Genomic DNA, 20095 nt, shown 5'->3' on the forward strand with positions numbered 1-20095 from the left:
GGATTCTGGACCTTTAAATTTGAAGCGAGCTGTTTGATGGGTAGGGATGGTCTGCAAAATGTGATGTAGCCGTAATTGTTAAGGTCTGTGACATATTCTGTGTGGTTGAAGCTGTTGTATCTATTCCTATATGCATTCAATTAAATAACTCATCTTCAGTGATGTATTCTAGCATACTCCTGGGAACAAATCCAATGTCTTTAGCCTATTTTACATGAAAGCAATTATTGTAATGTCTCTAATGTTTAAGTGGTATTGTCATGAGTGCCATTTTAGCATGGTCCAAAGTATTTATTTATATGAGTTTATCTATCTGCTCTTCAAATTTATTATGCTTTCAAGAATATCCACAGAGTCACATTAGCGTTTTTGTATCCCACAGCCAAATGTTCAAGCAGAATTGAATATGACATAAATAATCAGAGCTCTCGTCTTCTGTTTATATAAAATGACCTCTTGCTGGTGCTTAACATTTCCCTTTTCTCATCCTACGTTCCCTGCCTAAGTTCCTGACAGCCTGTGAATTATTTCTTCTAATTCTGTTTCTCCCTTGTGCTGTGTGATGCTAGTTCGGATCTGCTATAGACTACAAGACGCTGTCTTGAAATCTCTGGGAATGTGAATGTTATAGCAGTCTGCAGAAGGAAAGTTCTGTCTCACGTTACTGCAGATTACCATTATCTTACAGCAACAGTAAAATGTGCCCAGGAGCACTGAGTGCTCAGTTGTGCCACTGTTCAACTCAGTGCAGTTCTCCTTTGTACAATTCTGCTTTTCCCGAGGTGCAGTGGGGATAACTCTCTGTTCCAGAGGATGCTTAGGCCTTGTGCACTGGTGTGATCCTTAATGTTACAAAACATCATTTTCATAGATCATTATTAGCACAGCCTAACTTCCCTTTTCCACAGAAGGTGCTATTTTTGTGTAAAATTGTAACCAACGGGGAGGTGGCTGAACATCCTTGTCAATACTGTTGTCATTGTCATGGATTAGTACCAGTGGCTCACTTCTGCTAGTTGACTTTGTATTTAACAGGCTCTGTGAACTCGTCAGCTTTGATTTGGTCATACTTTGGGCTCACTTTGTAAAAGGAAAATAGACAAAATGGAATGGCATGGCAAAACACACTTCAGTGTGAAACATAGGAATGGGAGATACACATGGTTCAGTTGGCAGAGTTTGTTGGGATGTCCTGGTTCTCTTTCTGTTGGGTGACGTTACCATATGTTTCGTGAGGAATTCGGCCACAAAGAATTAAAGATTGTGTGTTGGGGTCTGTCTTGTTAAGGAAGTACCAGGATGATTTTAAGCTTTCCACATGAGAGGAGTACATACAACAAAGCATAGTTTCCAAAAAGAACAAAACCTGGTAGGACTGTGAGAAGCATCGGTGAGACTGTACTGAAGAATGGATGTTGGCGTGAGTAGCATATTAAAGGCTGACAGCAGCTAGACTGGATCCCTTCTGCACTTCTCTTGCTACCTGCCAGCACTCAATGCATACCACAGCCGCTGCAATATCAAATCCCTCCTGGCCCTTTTATCTTCATTCTGACATCTAAGAAAGAAAATTATCCCACTATTATCACTTTTTTCCCCCTATATTTTGTATGAGCAGGACGCCTAATTTGTTAAAGATCTTACACTCTGGAGACCTTGTGTAGGAGTCTTCTGCTGAGTTAGCTTTCTTTCTACAGAAGGCTGCAAACTGGAATTCATTCTAGAGCTGGATCAGACTTAGTGACTCAGTATCAACAGGAAATACACTTCTGTTGGCTCCTTTTATCACAAAAATGTAATATTTTCACTCGGTATGCAATGTGTATTTTAAATAAGAAATGTTTTATCTCTGATTTCGTGCAAGATTGTACAGCTGAATTACAGATTTGTTTGCTTTTATTTTTCTAATATCTGTGAGATAAATTCTTAACTCTGGTCTGTATTAAGAATGTAAGAAGAATTAAGCTACCTTGGGCTGGTGATGATGGTGATTTTCAACTGAAACAATTGTAAACACACATTGGAATAAGTATTATATATTGACATATTGTAACAGATGGAAATTATTATTTATTTAGTGTTGCTAGAGGGCTAAAATGGTATAAATAAACAGAAGGGAAAACAAAGGGAAGTAAAGTCTCTAAAGCTACGTTAAGCATGTTTGAAATCTCTGAAAATTCAGATGAGAAGTGAAAGTTTGCTTTATAATATTTTTATCCACGTGCCCAAAGTCACGAACTGTAATAAAAAATGGGGATTTATCAGCGCGTTCAGCAAGGCTGGGTGTGTTATTGTGGATAAAGCCTTGTAGAATTTCTCATTCGAATCAACTCTAAGAAGTTACCAAAGAGTTTATTGGGAAAAAAAAAAAAAAAAAAGCAGCTGAAACAACACAAGCTCCACCCAAAAGAAATATATGGGCATGTAGCAGCAGAGGAATTTGTTGGGTATCGTTTTGTTCTTGTTTTCTCGTCTCCTATCATTAGTTTATACGGCCAAATGAGATCTTGCAGGGAGTGCAGTAAAATAGGGATGATTGACAGAATAATTTCTGGGACCATTCTGGTGGATCTTACAGGGCAGAGAATGCCTCCAGAAGAACTTCTCTTGATACTGCTTGCTCGTACAATACACTGAAGGACAGAAGAACAGCATTAGTTCATTGCTGGATGATAACTTAATGTTTAGAAATGTTATGAAGTCCATAGAATAGGGCCCAGCTACATAGGATCGTATGCTGTTTATAAAAACACAAGTTACAGAAGGCTTATTTTCTAGGAAAATAAGAGTAATTCTTTTTCATTTGAGTAAATTTAATTAAAACAAATTAAAAGTAATTAAAAGTGTAATTGAGTAATTCCTCTTTTGAAGGCAAAAGGAGAATGCCATTTGTAGTATGGCTTACAGGGCTGTCTGGGCCTCTGATTTCTCAGAAGGCATCCTTTCAGTGTAATAAGAGGGGGCTCTGATGATAGCAATATTCTTAACAAAATCCCCCTAATCCTCTTCCATATCTAATGAATCTCCTTAGGGGTTTGTCTGCTCTAGGATGCAAATGCAGCGTTGTGTGCAAGGTATAGAATCATCAAAAATAGGTAGGAATGGCACAGCCCACCAGTTCTCCCAAGATTGTACCTCCATCATTCCTCACAGGCTAACCAGTTCTTTAGTACTTCAAGCGAGGAGGACTGCAGTTGCTGCAAGCAGGTTGTTCCAGTGCTCTTCTGCTCACTGTTAGAAAGTTCTGAAGACTGTTATGAGGCTTTCCTCCTTTCCCTCCAGAAAGTAAATAGTCCTCTAATCTTTCCTTATGTTTCCAGACTTACACTTGTGCTGATTTCTCCATTATGGATTCTGTCGAGAGGATCAAGTTTTCTCTGCTTTTACTGAAGTTGGAGAAATGATGGAGAATTAGCACCTGTGGCCAGGATATTGCCACATCGTCAGCCACATTCTGCACATCTGCACCTTCCTCCACACTGACCACGCTCAGCATTTGTGCCCTAAATAGAGCAGTCTGCATTTTTCTGGAAGATTTCCTCTGGTGCTGAAAAATACTTCCTTTGAGGAGCAGCAGATTGCAAGGGTCATTGCTAGATAGAATGGATGCAGCAGAACACAGTGCAGTGTGGTTAAATGGGGGATTTTAACTGCTGCTCTTGTTCCTGTACTCTCTGTCTTCCATCTTTTTTTGTTATACTTTAACAAATCCTGTTACACTTTAAACGGATTTGAGTTGTATCTACACTCTTCTTTTGCCAAACAGAATAGTGGCAATAATAATTCTAGTGTCTGTTAGGGCAGTGTTGGAAATATCCAGTGAAATAACAGCCTTTTGAATATGTGCAAAGGCTGGAGGTGTGGGATGCAAAGCAAGGCAAGTGTCATCAAAAAAAGGCTGGGAGCAAGACTTGCTGAAAACAGTTGTTTATTGCTTTCACTCCAGCATATGCGTAATTTCACAGCACAGCAAGCAGCACTCGGGGATTTTGCATGAAAGAAACAGAGCATTCCACACAGTTTGTCCCTCCCATTTATCCCGGGTGAGCGAACAAGTTGTGGCAGGCACAGGTGGTGACCATTGCTCTGTTTGAGCTTCTCAGTCTCCTTGTTGTGCCATCTGCTCCTCTTTGCTCCTGCAAACACCATGCAAACACCAGGCAGGGGACAGCAGAGAAGCAGAATCCTGATACAACTAGTCTGAAATCTGACTCCCTTCCTTACGGGCTATTTCTCTGGCCTTCAGGTGGTCAGACATTTTTTGTAGCCAATTTCCACATACATGGAGCTCAGCTCACATCTATGAGACGCCTCTCTTTTCATGAGACAAGATGGTGGTCAAAGGGAACTCCCTATATCTTCTCTATTGGGATGAATTCTTCACAGTCTTAGCAGTCAGCTCAGTCCTCTCTTTTTACAGTTCACTGGTGCCTGAAGGTATTGAAGGTATTCTGCATCTAGGCTGCTATGGTCCTCCCTGCTCAACCTCAGTTGCATGTTCCTATCAGTTTAATTGTGCACACTCCTACAGTTATGTGATGAGCTGTATCTGGCATCTGCTCTGCCTCAGAAATAATGAGTTTCTTGATGGAGCAGCTGTCAAACCCCTGAACTGTCTCAGCATGTGGTTGCATTAGAACCAGCCGAAAAAACTTGATCCTCTCGACAGAACCAGCAAAAAAAGAAAATGATGGAAATGCTGTTGGGAAGTGAGGCGTGGCAGGACTACAGCAGGACTGAACAGATTGAGAGTCACTGACTGCTGTACGATTGCACTTTCCCTTTCTTGCATGTACTCACCTAGATATACGTGATGTACTTTGAGTGGTTCACACCTCTTCTCACAGCCCTCTGACTACTCCCAGGTAGATATCCAGCCTGCTCCTGCTGTGGCTCAGGGAAGAGCTGAAAGTGCTGTGTTGCTCCTGCAGTTCTAGGTTGCAAATGGTCTTCTATGGATAAGGTAATGGTAGCTCACTGAGAAATACACAGACTTTGCTCTTAGGCTTGTGGAAACATGACCAAAGTTTGCATCATTACCACTGAATTCTCTTTTTTCTGAATATTCTTCCAGTATGTCGAAATCATTTTGAATTCTAAACCTGTCAGCCAATATCCTTTCTGTGCCTCACGGTGTCATATTGTCTGCAGATTTCATAGAAACATTCTCTAGTCCATCCTCCAGGTTGCAAAGGCAATTCAGAATGAAGCAGAACCTGGGCTAAGTTCCTGTGGCCCCAAGCCTAATAGAAAGCTGTTGCTTGATCAGTCCTTCAATTTTAACAGTTATCTGTTAATAATTACTCTTAGCATACTGTTATCCAAATAGTTTTGTCCTGCCTGCATTACTTTCAACCAAATGTCTTCTAAAAGACATGCCTTTCAACCTTTCCCCACCTTCACTTTGTTAATTGGTTCTTGATTTCATATACAAAGCTGATGGACACTTTCAGTGACAAATTAATTGAGCTTTGAAAGCAGCTTGTTTCTACACTTAAGGCCACTTGAACACATGGCATCTAATTCTTGTGCATACCAATGATGTGGAATTAATATGGTGATTTCACAAAATACTGACAGCAAATAAATTACCTGCCACTGGGCTATGTTTTCTGTTATCTCTTGCAGAGCTTGGAGTTCAGCATCTTCCCTTACCTTTTCTTTTGAATCTGCAAATGAAAGAGATCTGCTGGATTATTTCACAGAGAAGCAGAAAAGCAAAGCCTCATTAGTGGTGACTGTGCTCCATAGTTTTGCAACCAGCAAGGCTGTTTGTGCCTTACTTCATGGATTTGGAACGTGCCTGTGGTGTACCCATGGCAGTAAAGCTCACAGTGTTAAAGCAATAGCTGTATTGCACACATCAGTGAGCAGCTGAGGCTGCAAAGCTCACTGCTCCCCAGTAAGCCTTTGTATCTACATTCAGTAGTTTATGTGATGTAGCATCATCAGTGCTCTTCTTTAAAATACTACGATGTTTTTTCTTTTATCTCATCATTTTACAGCTCCCTGCTCACTGCATGCAATTGTCACTAAAGTGAAGGAGGTGGCTGGTGACTGTGACCTCGTGGGTACTGCCCATTTAGCCATTCCTTGGTGTGGTAAACTGAAAGCCAAGAGAAAGGGTGCATGGCAGCAAACTATAGTGTCAATTAATAATAGATAAAGAAAAAAAAAATCAGTCTTTTGTGATTTTCAGAGGAAAGCTTAACTGAAGGCTTAAGAGCAATACAGTTCAATTCTGCACATGAAACAGTTGCTGCCTTCCTTTTTGCCCAGAGGCCACCGCTTGCAATCTGCCTGCCATTATCTGTGTCTAAAGGCAGCTTCGGGTTCACTTGGTGAGAAGGTGTCACTTGAAGTGTGCACATTGGTGCCGCCAACCTTGACTACACAAAACCTCCTTTACACATAAGCAGACAATCACCTGCACAGTATAAAATCCTTAATTAGCTTATCACAATCACTTTAAGGTGAGTGAAAAAATGTTTTCTACCAGTGGATAGCATTTGTAAGGCGATACGAGTTCACTGTGCTGATTGTAGTCAGGTCAGCTCTGAGATGTTATTTTCCCTTTTACTATGCAAGGGAGAAGTTGCTGAAATCACCAGACTTTTCCATTTTAAAGGAATTGTTTTGCTGCTTGTGATAAAAGAAGTCTCTGTAGTAAGTTGGATAAAATTAGGTCACAGCAACATGCAGTCAGTCTCTATGTCTGCCAGATATTTCAGTTTTGACCTTTACTGTCTACAGTACTGGCATTAATTATAAGAGTGCTAACTTTTAGTCTTCACAGACATCTTTTAGCCAGGCTGCCTATTAATATTAACGTGGTGTCTGTTGGTAGCTCAGTGTAGTTTTTCTAAGGTTATGTGGAATCTATTACCATGATAACAACCTTCCAAACAGTGTTAGATATTACATGTGGAAATCACTTAGCACAGTGATGCTGTGTCTGTGTGGTAGAGAATTCTCCTTGCCTGCCTCTTGCTTGGGAAAATGTCTTGCTACAAATTCAAGCAAAAAATGGTAACACTCTGATGTTTACTATTTTGTATTCACTTTCCGGATTATGAATTAGTACTTGATCTGGGGCAGTGATGAAAATAACTTCAGACAGAAAGACAGTAAGTCCACGTCTTCCTCTATGGCTGGCTGAAAGTCTGTGATGCATGGTGCTGCATAACTAACTGTGACTTAGCACTTTGGGAAACTGCAAGAGAACTTCCTGAAAGATGTTGATCCTGCCCCGCTGTATGGAAGTAGTAGGAAGTAGTAGTAGAAGTAGGGAAAAAATGTCCAGGTTGCCTATGGAAGACTGCCGTATTGAAATAGAGAAACTTAATCTGTCTGCATCTGGCAGGAATAGATCTTTCACCAAATAGTACAAGATCTTTTTCAAGATGAATGTCTACCAGGGATGCGTCAGTTTATTGTCCTTCACAAGCAAGAAAAAGATAAAGGAACAGTATGGACTACATGGGAGGTCCTCCACAATATGCACTGATTAAAGAAAGATGTATGTGCATTTATTCTATTTTTATAGCATTTATGGCATCTGGATGAGGAGCGAGATACAAGATACGTACGAGATACGGTTTAGTAGCCTGTGGTAGCAATGGTAATGGGAGGATGGTTGGAACAGATGATCTTGTAGGTCCTTTCCAACCTTGTGATTCTGTGATTCTATTGCCTGAAAGAAGAAATAAAACACATAAGGAAAATGGATTCCTCAGCTTAATGAAATCAACCAATAGCCTTAATGCTGAGATACCTGCCCATCACCCAATCAGTGGGAAGTTCTGTGAAGCAGACAGCTTCTGACACCACTGTGGCAGTGCCAGCCAACTCTTGCTTATTTAAGCAGCCAATAAAGCTACATCATTCAAGAATTTTTCTAAGTTTCAGGATTTTCCCAGTCACAGCTTATTTTTTTGTAAAGCAAAAGAAGTAGGATTATTGTAACTACTACTGTAGGTTACCACTCTGGCACTTATTACGAATAAAATCTAACATTTCAAGTCTTAAATACTCGTTTTTCTTCAGCTTCTGGGAGCTGTGGTACACATTTCAGTAAATACCCTTTCAGTAGCTCTTCCTTCAAAGACGTCCTGTAGACCGATGTCACATATTTATTGTCAGCGCGTATTTGCAGCAACTTGCAAAAACATGTAGGCATTTGACTGCTGCCTAAGTTTAATGCAACTTAACATATAAATTTCACTAGTTTAAGCCTTTGCAATACATTCGAGACAACTAGTGTTTCATCATTTGTTTTTATATTGTTCCCTACAGAGACTGAAGAGACTAATTTCTTTCCCCAGGCACAAGAGTAATGGATGTTGTGAGTCAGGTAGGCCTGCCAGGGTACAGGGATAGTCAAGAGATGAGAAGATTTACTTTGGAAACACAATAGAGAACAACAGCAAAACATCCTTCTTTGTTGTTACCCAGGGGAAGAACTTTTCCTTCTTTTCCTGAACCAAGGACAGCAGTAGGGGGATGGGCTTAGGTAAATTTGGATGCAGCTGGAGATGAGAAAATTCTGAAGGCCTGATAGGTGTGGTGATGACCAGGCTGAAGCTTTCTGCAGGAGGAGCATGAATTCTGATCTGTGGAGCAAAAGAGCTTCTTACAAGCTACCTAAGCTTCGTTTGCCATTACAGGTATTGTGACGGATGATTAGTAAGAAGGGCAGGACTTTTTGTCCCTAAATCTAAGAATTATTCAAGGTGTGTCCAAGTGGGATTTGCAGTCCACCAAAGATGGCTCTTTTGGAGTCCTACATCCCTGAAGAGCTGCTCATGAAGCCTGTCACCAGTTCCGAAGAGGTGGCCTCACTATGACATAATGGCTCACAGTCTAAGAAAGAGCAATTCCAGAAAATATATAAATACAGTGCAATAATTGGCTGGAAGGGAAGCAAGACCTGCTGAGGTGACTGACAATTCTGTTACGGAATGCTTTCCCATGTAAAGTGCTGCTGCTGTAAAATCAAAATGTTTTGCTGCTCTCTTATTCATGAGTTAATATTTGCTGTGGAAAATTACAAAAAGAAAAAATCAGAATATTGTTCTGTTCTGGCTCCTTAAAAGGTTAACGTGATAAAGAAAGAAATGCTTCATTGCAATGTTACAGTGCTTTCCTATAACTTTTATATTTACGCTAACAATTTGGATATTGTAGAATTGTTCATTCTAGAAAAAAACTCTTCATTTTTTCCTGATTGAGGGCAGAATAATAAAAAACTATTTAGTTTTTTATGCTATGATCAGCATCTACATATGAGCATAACTGCTTTATTTTCAAGCGACTTTGTCAGCTCATCAAGGAAACTGTCAGGTGAATGGGGAGGACAGAAAAAACTGATATTTGTAGAGCTCAATCCCAGGTCGTCCTGAGCCTGTGACAGCAGCTCACAGGGCAGCCTGACCCTGAAATGAGTACATGGGACAGCTGGCTTGCTGTCCATCTGGAACAATGTCCTCTGACATTTGGGACAAAAGAATATTGAAAGCTCAGCTTGCTGGATGTGTGGCTTAAGCGGCAATAGTGCTCATCACGCAGCTGCAGTCCTTGACGTTCCTGCTCCTCCTTCCCTAACCTCCCTCTCCCACAACAGAAACCAAAGGCCCTTACACCCCAGCTGTCAGCCTGGGTAACTGTTAGGATACCAGGAAAAGAGAAAGCTTCAGGCAGAATGTGGGGCAGTAAGTGATCTTTGTGGCTGACCTATCCTACGAGTTTATCTGATGCTGTTTGTGGGGGTTTCCAGAGGACTCAGATTTACATTAACCAGAACCAACTAGCTGCAGTTCAGTTGTTCCTGACTGCTGCTGCCAGTGGCTGCCACAGGAAGGACATGGCTCTTTCTAAAGCCCCTTGCAGTTCTTCAGAATCCGAAGTATCCTGTTGGTTATTACAGTGTGTTCTTGTGTGTGCAGGCACATGTAAAGAAGTATAAATACTTTTCAAGTAAATGTGAGAAAGACCAGTCCAATTGGGGAACATCCCTTGTAATCACAATTATTCCTCTTCTCTAGTTTGTTCTTACAAGCTACAGAAACAACCAGAAATAAAGAAACAAAACAGTACCCAAAACAAACAAAAGAAACCCCCTAAAACTCCTGAGGAAAGCAAACTAGATTCGTTATCTTGCTTCCAAAAGTCACCTAATGCTGTTGTGCTAAATGGTGCCATTTAGGAAGCAGGAGCTGACAGCTTATCAGGAAGTCATGCAGATGCCTCTTCTCTGCTTCTCTGGCAGAACTTGTGGAGACACAAAGAGATTTGCACAGACCCTAAAAGTACCTGGTTTGTCAGGGCAGCACGAGGGATAGTGCAGAAAGTGAAGTACTTGCCAGAGTGCCTAAAATATACAAAAAATTCTACAATTTGAGTTTCTTAGAAGTACAAAAGTCTTTTTTTTTACTTTACCCTTTACTGGCATGATGATTTATTGCTGTGCCTGTAGCATTATTCACAATGCTTCGAAATCTATTTTGTCAACTGTTAAGAGCTCTGCTTTCAGATATGAAGTGCAGCTGAAAACCACACTAATGCAAAGAATGATTTCAGTGATGGGTAGAAAGAGCAAGAATTACCCAGGATACTGGAAAAACTTCTTCCGTTCTGCTGTCAAATTCCTCATGCAGCCAAACAGGAAAGCAGAAGCTTTTAGTGAGTATAAATTAGCCTGGCAAGAATAACTTTAGTTATAGCACAGCCACAAGAAAATTGTAAGTCTACTTCATCCTTCTCCAAAAGTTAGTTCGGCTTTCCTCTGAGAGACACATATTAAAGATTCCCAGAACAATTCTGTGTCCCATTTCCTATGTAGGACCTTTTGTCAAAAGTATTCATTGCACTCAAAGTTTTTTTCTGTCTTGTTTTGATGCTGCAGATGTAAAGAATGATGTCATTTCTGTTGGATGTCCAGCTGTTAAAGAACCTCTTTTTAAGAAGTGCGTGAGGAAAACTCAGCGTCCTTGCCAGAAAAATAATCAGATAATAAAATTGGATTTTCTTTAATTGGGAAGAAAAGAGTCAGACATGATGTGATGTGTGGATGAATCAGCACAAACAAGAATGTCTGTGACCCAAAAGTCTTTAATCTTGAAGTGACTGCCGTGTTGTGTGGGGAATTACTTTTAGTTCTTGCACTCTAGTTTTCCGTTTTCACTGCATAATGTTGCTAATATGCTGCATTTCCATGCTGTGCTAATTCTGAGGATTTTATCACAAGTCCTTTGACAGGTGTTTGCCTTCTTAGGGCTTAGTTCTAGAATGGAAAAAAGACCAATCTTGGTTAATGTTTTATGTGAAAGTTAGTTTCTAATTACTTTGTCTACAGGAAAATTTGATGACAGATCCACCTCAAGTTTCTACAGTATTTATCTGCTGCCCATGGCTTGATTCCTGTCTTTAAAGCTGAGATCTGGCAGATGCACTCTAGGTCCTTGCAGAATTGAAGTCACCAGTGGAAGTTTTGCCATTTAGGAAGCAGGAGTCGGGGACCTTCATCCTTGCAACACACAGCGAGATACATCAGGAGAAAGGCAGTGTGCTTTGCTCACTTGTTAACATGCAGACTCTGCCTTGCTGTTGATAGAAGTTTATATTACGGTCACTATTTTTTCCAGGGAAGTTTTCTTTTTCTTCCTCTTACCATTCCTTTAAATTATTTCTTATTATTGCTTATGTGCTTTGAATTTGAAGGACCGTTACCAGACTTTAAGCTGAAAGACTTGTCGTCATTTGAACAAATTTCAGAATGTTGATTTATTATGATGCTTGCAGAGCAGAGGGAGAATTTACTTATAGCAGAAGGTATTTTTCCTTTACATGGGATTCTTTAATTATGAACTCTAGGATGACTATACAAATGGGAAGAGTGACTGAACTCGAATAATAAAGGAAAAGGCAGACACTGCTAATGCTGTGCTGGGATGTGGTTAGAGACAGAACTTGTGGGAACAAAGTACTTGCACAAATACACTTGTCATATCATCAGTCATTATTCAGAATGTTTTCTACCAAACTCTTAATGCTGATAAACAAATTCTGGAGCTGCCCCTGCTGGTATGGCCTTACCCTTCTGAAGGATATGCAGGTTTATTACAACTGCTGAAGACAGAGATACAGAAAATTTTACATTCGGTCTGCTCTGATGATATCTTGGTAATTTGCTACAGTGGCAGACATATATACAAGGGTGTATTAGAAATCAGCCGAATTTCCAACAAAGACCTTCAGTATTATTGGTGCACTCCTTATCAATGTACTTTAGAGGTCTGAGGAGCAGGGGGAAGGAGTAATTGACTGTCCAAGCAGTAGTTGTTCTCTCTCATTTGTGGAATGCTGGAAGGAACTGTATATAAAGATTCTCAAAGTCCTCTGATGGCAGCTCATCTTCTTCTGTTGGTGAAGGAAGCCAGATGTAGAAAGTCTATGGTCTGCAAGACACAAAGCAGTCCTTAATTTTACGTGGGAGAAAGGTGGCTTAAACTGACTGAAGAGGAGTTTAACTATAGATGCAAACGTTAAATGATTCCTTATCCAATGGGGAAAGCCTATGCAAAAATCAATCACTAAAGGGGAACAGAAGGCAGAAAGGTATAGCTTTCGGTCTTGTGATCCAGCTTTAGCAGAGGCGGTGACTACGACCAGAATGGACACCTTGACTTTCTCCTATTCCATACTGTAGACATGTGGTCCCACATTCTCTCTTGTACTTGCATTTTTCTGACTACATGGTGCAAGGATGCTAAGCTAACAAAATGTGGCTTGCATTTTCTGGTAGGCAGGGTGTCAGCTCTGATTTTTGAACCAGCTTGTGGTAGGATCTAGCAAGCATCAGTACAAGGGCATTATGTGACTGCAGGTGGGAAAGGAAAGCAGGGCTGCAGGCTGCAGTTTTGGCAGAAGTTGACCATGGGAATGGCTTTGCTGTGTTTAAAATCCCTTAAACTCACTTATTTAAGTGGTGGTTTGCTTTATAGTTCCAGCTGATCACAAAAGAACAGCCTTCCTCTAATTTAATTTTTAAATAATCTGCAAGGATTATGATCTCCCCAGTTCAAGGGGTGAAGTGCTGTTTGTCTCTGTGCTCTTTTCCTCTTCTACAAAGCCATCTTGGAGGAACCATAAGGACCACTTACAATCTTGTGACGTAATATGCATGTCTTTGGGATTTCCTAGGAGGATGGAAAGAACAAAAGCAAATTAAGCATGCTAAACCCAATCTGCGTAGCCACATCCCCCATGGATGTACTGTCCAGTTGTGTGCGTACTGAGGCGTGCCAGGGCTTTCATCAAGAATAGAACAGAAATCCCAGAGAAAGACATGGTCACAGAAGAACATAGTGCATTGGTCCTTGCATGTACGTGTGAAAATGCTTAGACATATTTTCTCCTTTATTCAAGGTCTCCTGAGATCGATGACTTCAGTAATGCTGCATTAAGGTTGATTTTACCTAGAAGAGGCATCAAAGCCTCAGAAACGCCTCGCTAATGGATATGATAGGGTGAGTGCCATTCCTCTCATTTGCAGTGTTACTTCTGCTGATCTGTTCTGAGTGACCCAATGTGGAAACTTTTTTTGTTGTTGTGTTGTTTTTTTTTTTTAATTTCAGAAGTTTACTTAGGCATGTTATTTATCTTCTAGTGATACTAATCCCTGATGGAAAAAGAAGGGATCAAAGCACAGTGGGGTCGATAGCTTTCTCCAGTGGCACTGGTTTGGGAGAACTGCCTTCAGCCAGCATGCTCTACTCAGGGCTGCAGTATGTGCATTCTTCTTTTTGTACCTGCTACTAATTTAATTACTTCTTCTCAAAAGCAGTGGCTGGTCTGATTGAAGGGTAAGATCTTGAAATTTAGAGTAAAGACAATAAACCTGTGGTCATTTTAGCATTGAAGAGAAAATGAGATGTACAGGTGTGCTCACCCTCCTCCCCTGAAAACCCTCCCCAGGATTCCTGCCCTGCTTCAAACTGTTTAACTGCATTTTTTGTTAATCTGCATCTGGCTTACTGCGAGGTCTGAAGCACTGAAATTAGAACAAGTTGCACCTACTGGTAACAGTTTTCGAGGTGCATAAATGACTCTAACAATGATTATTTGCTTTTCTGACTTAGCCATCGTCTTTACAAAATGCCATCTTTACAAGTGCAGGTGTGAAATATTACCTTGCATGCTCTGTGCCAGTACTGGGGTGCTGTTTTGAAAATGGGGCTGCCTGTACAGATCTGAAGTTCCCTTTAACCAAAGTGACCAGCTTTAGAGCTCAAAATCAGACATGAAGAGTTTGCTGGCCAAACCATCGCAGCTTGCAGAATGCTTGCTGAGCTCCAGTGCCCAGCACGAAACCAGCTGCATGAAAAGCCAGGCATTTCCCAAGGAATGTACGGCAGCCACTCAGCATGGTGTAATCTTTAAGCAGAATGCTTTTTGTTGTTGAAAGAACATTGGTTCAGACAAGCATGTACGTCCATCTCCCAGCATAACCCCTGCTCTGTTCCCAGCACAGCTCACAGAAGTGGGGCAGCAGCGCCTCGCAGTGACCCGACCCATGTCTGCCTCCTTGTAGGGGCAGAAATGCTTCTGCTTCCTTTCCTCTTGATTCCAAAGCCACCGACACCTTCACTTCCACTAACTTCTACCTGAGACTTATTGTTACTGCTTAAGCAATAGTTTCTTTTTTATTTATGGCTACACAGGAACTTTTACTGCAATCTCTCCTTTCAGACAGTGAGTTGATATTTATCGTACATTTTTAAATTTACATATAAAGTCTGAGAAAAACCTATCACTATTAAAAAAAAATGAACAATACACACATTCAAATAAAAAAAAGCAAACAAACAAACAACAACAAAAAAACAACTCATTTTCAAAAATGCTTTTTGGTTACTTTGCATTCAGTGTGCTGACTGAACGGGGGATTGGACTCGATGATCTCTGGAGGTCCCTTCCAACCCCTACAATTCTGTGATTCTGTGACTGGTAGAATTTGAAAGGCTAATTCTTCTTTAGTCCTGAATGTTATGTCAAATAAAGTGTCTGAAAGTCCACAGAAGCTTCTTATATATTCATTCACAGGTACTGACATCGTGGAATGTCTTTTCAAACACCTTTGGCAATTTATTACAGTTTCAGTCTGAGCAGATCACTTAGAAATGTCACAGTGTAATGAGATGGAGCACATTCCTGTTGGAGGAAACTGCCATGTGTGGTCAACACAAGTTCCAGAGACTCAAGAAAATTACTTGTTTTGAAGTGAAAGTGAAACATAGAGTTCAGGAAGAGTGGAAGGCACAAAACGAAATGCATTCAATCTAGCACAATACTTTACTATATTAAAGGTTGATGCGAAATTCTCAATACAAATTACTTCTCCCTCCTTTTCCAAAGGGTCTCTATTTACACCCCGATGTGTCCAGGAACTTCTGAAGCTGTTGGCAGATTACATCCACTTTAGACAGAAGGTTTAGGGTTGCGAGCCAAAGTAGAACTCAAGGAAATCCAGTCGGGTGCAAAGTTTTGGATTTGTCGCAGCATTTTGACTCCACAGAAACTTCTCGCCCAGGTCTGTGAAACTTGGGAGAAGCAGTTGCTGCTGAAGGCCTCCAGAGGGAGATCCTGCCCCTTGAAAGCCGGGTGCCTGAGCACAGCTCTTTAATTCCGCATCTCTGACTGGCGTCGTGAAGCCGGATGGGCAGGGATTGTGGAGAGCAGAAAACAGAGATGCTCCTGCGCAAGCATCCTCAGGGACCAGCAGAAGCGAGGCTGGTTTGTGCCAGGGCAGCACCAGAACCAAAGGGCTCCCACAGAGGCCTGTGAGAGCTGATCAGTTCCCACTGAATTCTCAGAGGCGGTCTGGCCCTGGCATGACTTTCCAGAGCAGCGGTGGGTGCCCCATCCTGGAGACCAGGTTGGGTGGGCCCTGGGCAGCTGGATCCGGCTGGGGGCAACCAGGGCAGGGCAGGGCTTGGGGCTGTGTGCGCTGTGAGGGCCCTTCCACAGAATCACAGAATCGTAGGGGTTGGAAGGGACCTCCAGAGATCATCGAGTCCAACCCCCCTGCCAAAGCAGGTTCCCTACACCAGGTCGCACAGGTAGGCATCCAGGCAGGTCTTGAACATCTCCAGAGAAGGAGACTCCACCACCTCCCTGGGCAGCCTGTTCCAGTGCTCCGTCACCTCACTGTAAAGAAGTTCTTGCGCTTGTTTGTGCGGAACTTCCTATGCTGCAGTTTCCGGCCGTTTCCCCTTGTCCTGTCTCCACTCACCACTGAAAAGAGTCCGGCCTCGCCATTCTGCCCCCCACACCTCAGATATTTATAGACCTGGATCAGGTCTCCTCTCAGTCTCCTTTTCTCAAGGCTGAACAGACCCAGTTCACTCAGCCTTTCTTCATAGGAGAGATGCTCCAGGCCCTTCACCATCTTTGTGGCCCTCCGCTGGACTCTTTCCAAGAGATCCCTGTCTTTTTTGTACTGGGGAGCCCAGAACTGGACACAGTACTCCAGATGAGGCCCTACCAGGGCAGAGTAGAGGGGGAGGATCACCTCCCTCGACCTGCTGGCCACGCTCTTTTTAATGCACCCCAGGATGCCATTGGCCTTTTTGACCACGAGGGCACACTGCTGGCTCATGGCCAACCTGTCATCCACCAGGACACCCAGGTCCCTCTCTGCAGAGCTCCTCTCCAGCAGCTCATCCCCCAACCTGTACTGGTGCATGCAATTATTCCTCCCCAGATGCAAGACTCTACACTTGCTTTTGTTAAACCTCATCCGGTTTTTCTCTGCCCAGCTCTCCAGCCTGTCCGGGTCTCGCTGAATGGCAGCACAGCCTTCAGGCATGTCAGCCAGTCCTCCCAACTTTGTATCATCAGCAAACTTGCTGAGGGTGGCCACTATTCCCTCATCAAGGTCATTGATGAAGATGTTGAACAGGACCGAACCTGAGGAACACTGCTAGTAAGCGGTTTGAGCTTCCAGCTCAAACCCTGTTGAGATCCATTCTATGATTAACAATAGCTGTACTTTTTTGTTGTAGACAACATCAATGTCTCATGTGGCTGCTCACGGTTGTCACAGGAGGTCATGTATGTCCCTGTATTTGTCCTTTGGCACTGGGGAGCTGAAGTACCTCCTGGGACTGGCTGAGGGGATTCCCTGAGCTGTACACCTTGGATGCAGCATGCCAGCAGGTCCACTTTTGTTGGATTTCAGAACAATCTCTGTTTGAGATTTCTGTAGAAAAATGCATAATGTATGCATAACTTTGCAAGTACATCAGAAAAGTGTTCCTCAGTCATGAGGAGCTGGTGACTTCACGTCGCTGTGCTGAGTTGATTAAAAATAGTTCTTGTTTATCTGGTAGAACAACACATAAGGCAGCATATGACACTAAACGCAGAAATAGAATTTTGAATTATCAAGTCAAAATAACACAGAAAACCTGCTGAATTCACACGCACAATGAAGAACATGAAGTTTGGGATGTAATTCTAAAATCGTGGTTGAAAATAGAAAACGTTTTAAGGAATTCCCATTTTGTGAAAAATATTATTTTTTCAATATCTTTACCGTAGAACATTTTTGATATGAGCATTCCCCAAAAAATCACAACTGTGATCTTATAGTAAGAATACAAATCCTCGAAACACAACTTTTCCAATGCCTGCAAAGATTGGACATCAAGTATGTTCTCCATGAGTTATTCTGTTTTACTAGTTTTATCTCTGCTCATCTTAAGACAAAGTCACATCTACATGAATTCCTTAAGTAGTCCTTCATCTCACATCCTTCCTTACCTGTATTTTTCCCTTTATTTGGCATTCCCCACTTTTCTGTCAGCCAGGTGGCAGATGTGTTTGGATTCATGCACCACAGAATAGTAATGAAGCTGCGGCTCCTCACTTTGATACTCCCTTTTTTTCCTGAGCATTTGATCTCTTACTCATGCTGACAGTCAAGACTGGTCTGAGTCACACTCTTACAGGATCTTTCTTGAAGATTTTGGTATTACTACAAGATCTGTCACAGTGTGAGACGTAGCGGATCGTTTTCCTGTCTAGAAATGACTTTCCAGAAAGCTGTGCCCCTGATCCTGCGTGTACAAACACACATCAGGATGTCAGTCCTTCAGTATCCCCCAAAACTCTTATCTCACACGTGAAGCAGATGTTTATAAGTTGCTGAGTACTGCAGATGCATGTACTAAGATGATTTTAATATGATCAAATACGTAATTTAATATAATCTGGCTTTGGTTTGATAAAATGAAGACAAATAGATGAAGAAGGTTCGTTTATTCCTGAGCTCTTGAAAATTGTTCCCAGCAGGTACGAATGAGTTCAGAGTGTGTGTCTGCCCCAGATATTTTATAAGTGAATTCAGAAGAGGATTGAAGTGCACTGGGGAGTGTCTGCAGCTGGCAGCATTTGGCCTTGGGAGCGTTCAGTGATATGTTTCATTGCTTAGGAAAACATGAACTCCAGTTCTTCTCTTCGTTTGCTGGTGAACATAGGCTCGATAAACACCACAGTATCCTGGAGGGAAGGCCAGGAAGAAGAACTGACCTATAAAGTGCAATTAAGGCTGTGATTTTCATTTTCAAAGGATGGAGAAAGCACTGGATATCTTTGATTAAAGAATATGCAGTATTTCTGCCTTGAAAAATAGTCTACCTGCACAAGGTATTTATTCTGTGGCTTTTGCTTGTAACTGAGTCAGTTATGGCAATGATCATTAAGAAACAAAAATATCTTCCTTTCAGAGTCAATGAAGTTTGACTTTACCCACTGGAGAAAGGGAGATATTTTAATCTGCTGGAAACATGTCGGATTCTTTCTGAAAATCTACAGCATCCTTAGGACCCAAGTCTGCTGCTTGTGACTGTGCCTTACATATCCTCTCCAGTTCTCAAACCTTTATGTTCAGGAGGACTCAAGTGCAGCAAATGCAGGGGCTGCTTTACTGAAACTGTTAGGTACAAAGAGAGCAAAAATTTAACTGAATTGCATGGGTGAAAACAGAAGCTTATCACTGCCTTAGTCCAAGTTAGGCAATCACAGAGTACATTGTGCATTCATGATTGGTTACCTGTCTTTGTAGGGAAGGTGCTCCAGCCCCTTGATCAACTTTGTGGCCCTCCGTTGGACCCTCTCCATCCTTGTTGCATTGTGGACTCCAGACCTGGCCACACTCCTTGAGCTAAATAAGTGTAGTTGTCAGTTACTTCGTAAGAAAACAGAAAACTGAAACCCCTTCATGTTTGTGTCCATGAGTCTCCATTGACCATTTCACTTTTTGCTGGCCACCCCCCATTACTTCCTGCCATGAATGATACAAGCCAAGCATTACAGCTGAGTGAAACAGAAAAAGAGGAAAGTGATACAAGTGGAGCCTGTGAATAGGAAACTAAGATGCAGTGGCCTGAATGTGTAAGCTTCAATTAGTGAAACCTCAGCCAGTGACCTGGAGCTCATCCTGACAAACTTCACGCAGGGAACGCAGGGCAACTCAGTGGCCATAAGCAGTGTTGCTCTGCAGGGTGCTGACATTTTGCTCATAAGGAGCACTATCCTGGGCTTTGGTGAGTAAGGTACCCTGCTGCAGAGGCCAATGGAGCTGCACTGTACACGCTGCTTCCAGCACCAGGCTGGCGCAGCAGGCAAGGCTGTGCAGTTGCTGGGCTGTTTAGCAGCCCCCATCCCCCTGCTGCACACTTCCTACATGAGGACATACCTCAAGGAGCTCTTCTGAAACTCCTTCCCTGACCTCAGTCCCAGAAACATTATGAAGAACACGGTCATGTGTCCTCTGGGTGCAGTTTATGATTGATACAGAAGCCAAATGGAAGCAACAAACTAATCCACCCATCCAGCATGGAAAATAAAAATATGTAAGGGCTGATGCATTGAATCAGGCCAGAGGTCCTTCTGATTCATCAGCCTCTGCCTGACCTTGGCCAATGCAAGATGCTTGGGTAGCAGCAAAGAAGCTGACATGAATTCTTCCCCATCCACCTCCTATCCTTACTGGGCTGCCCAGAGGAGATACTTTTCTGTTTCATAGCACTGG

At 42.1% G+C, this 20095-nt stretch overlaps 1 long non-coding RNA gene across 1 annotated transcript in view; it reads left to right on the forward strand.

Annotated features, from left to right (window-relative positions):
* Positions 1 to 19500, forward strand: part of LOC122181730 — a 32006-nt gene extending 12506 nt beyond the window's left edge. Inside the window, exons 2-3 of the long non-coding RNA XR_006179567.1 lie at positions 13426 to 13526; positions 19127 to 19500. This is a non-coding gene — a long non-coding RNA (uncharacterized LOC122181730). The remainder of the gene's footprint in view (positions 1 to 13425; positions 13527 to 19126) is intronic.
* Positions 19501 to 20095: the final 595 nt, after the last annotated feature.

Source organism: Lagopus leucura, unplaced genomic scaffold (genome assembly GCF_019238085.1).
Source record: "Lagopus leucura isolate 7727_CA_CO unplaced genomic scaffold, USGS_WTPT01 Super-Scaffold_73, whole genome shotgun sequence".
Taxonomy (NCBI): Eukaryota; Metazoa; Chordata; class Aves; order Galliformes; family Phasianidae; genus Lagopus; species Lagopus leucura.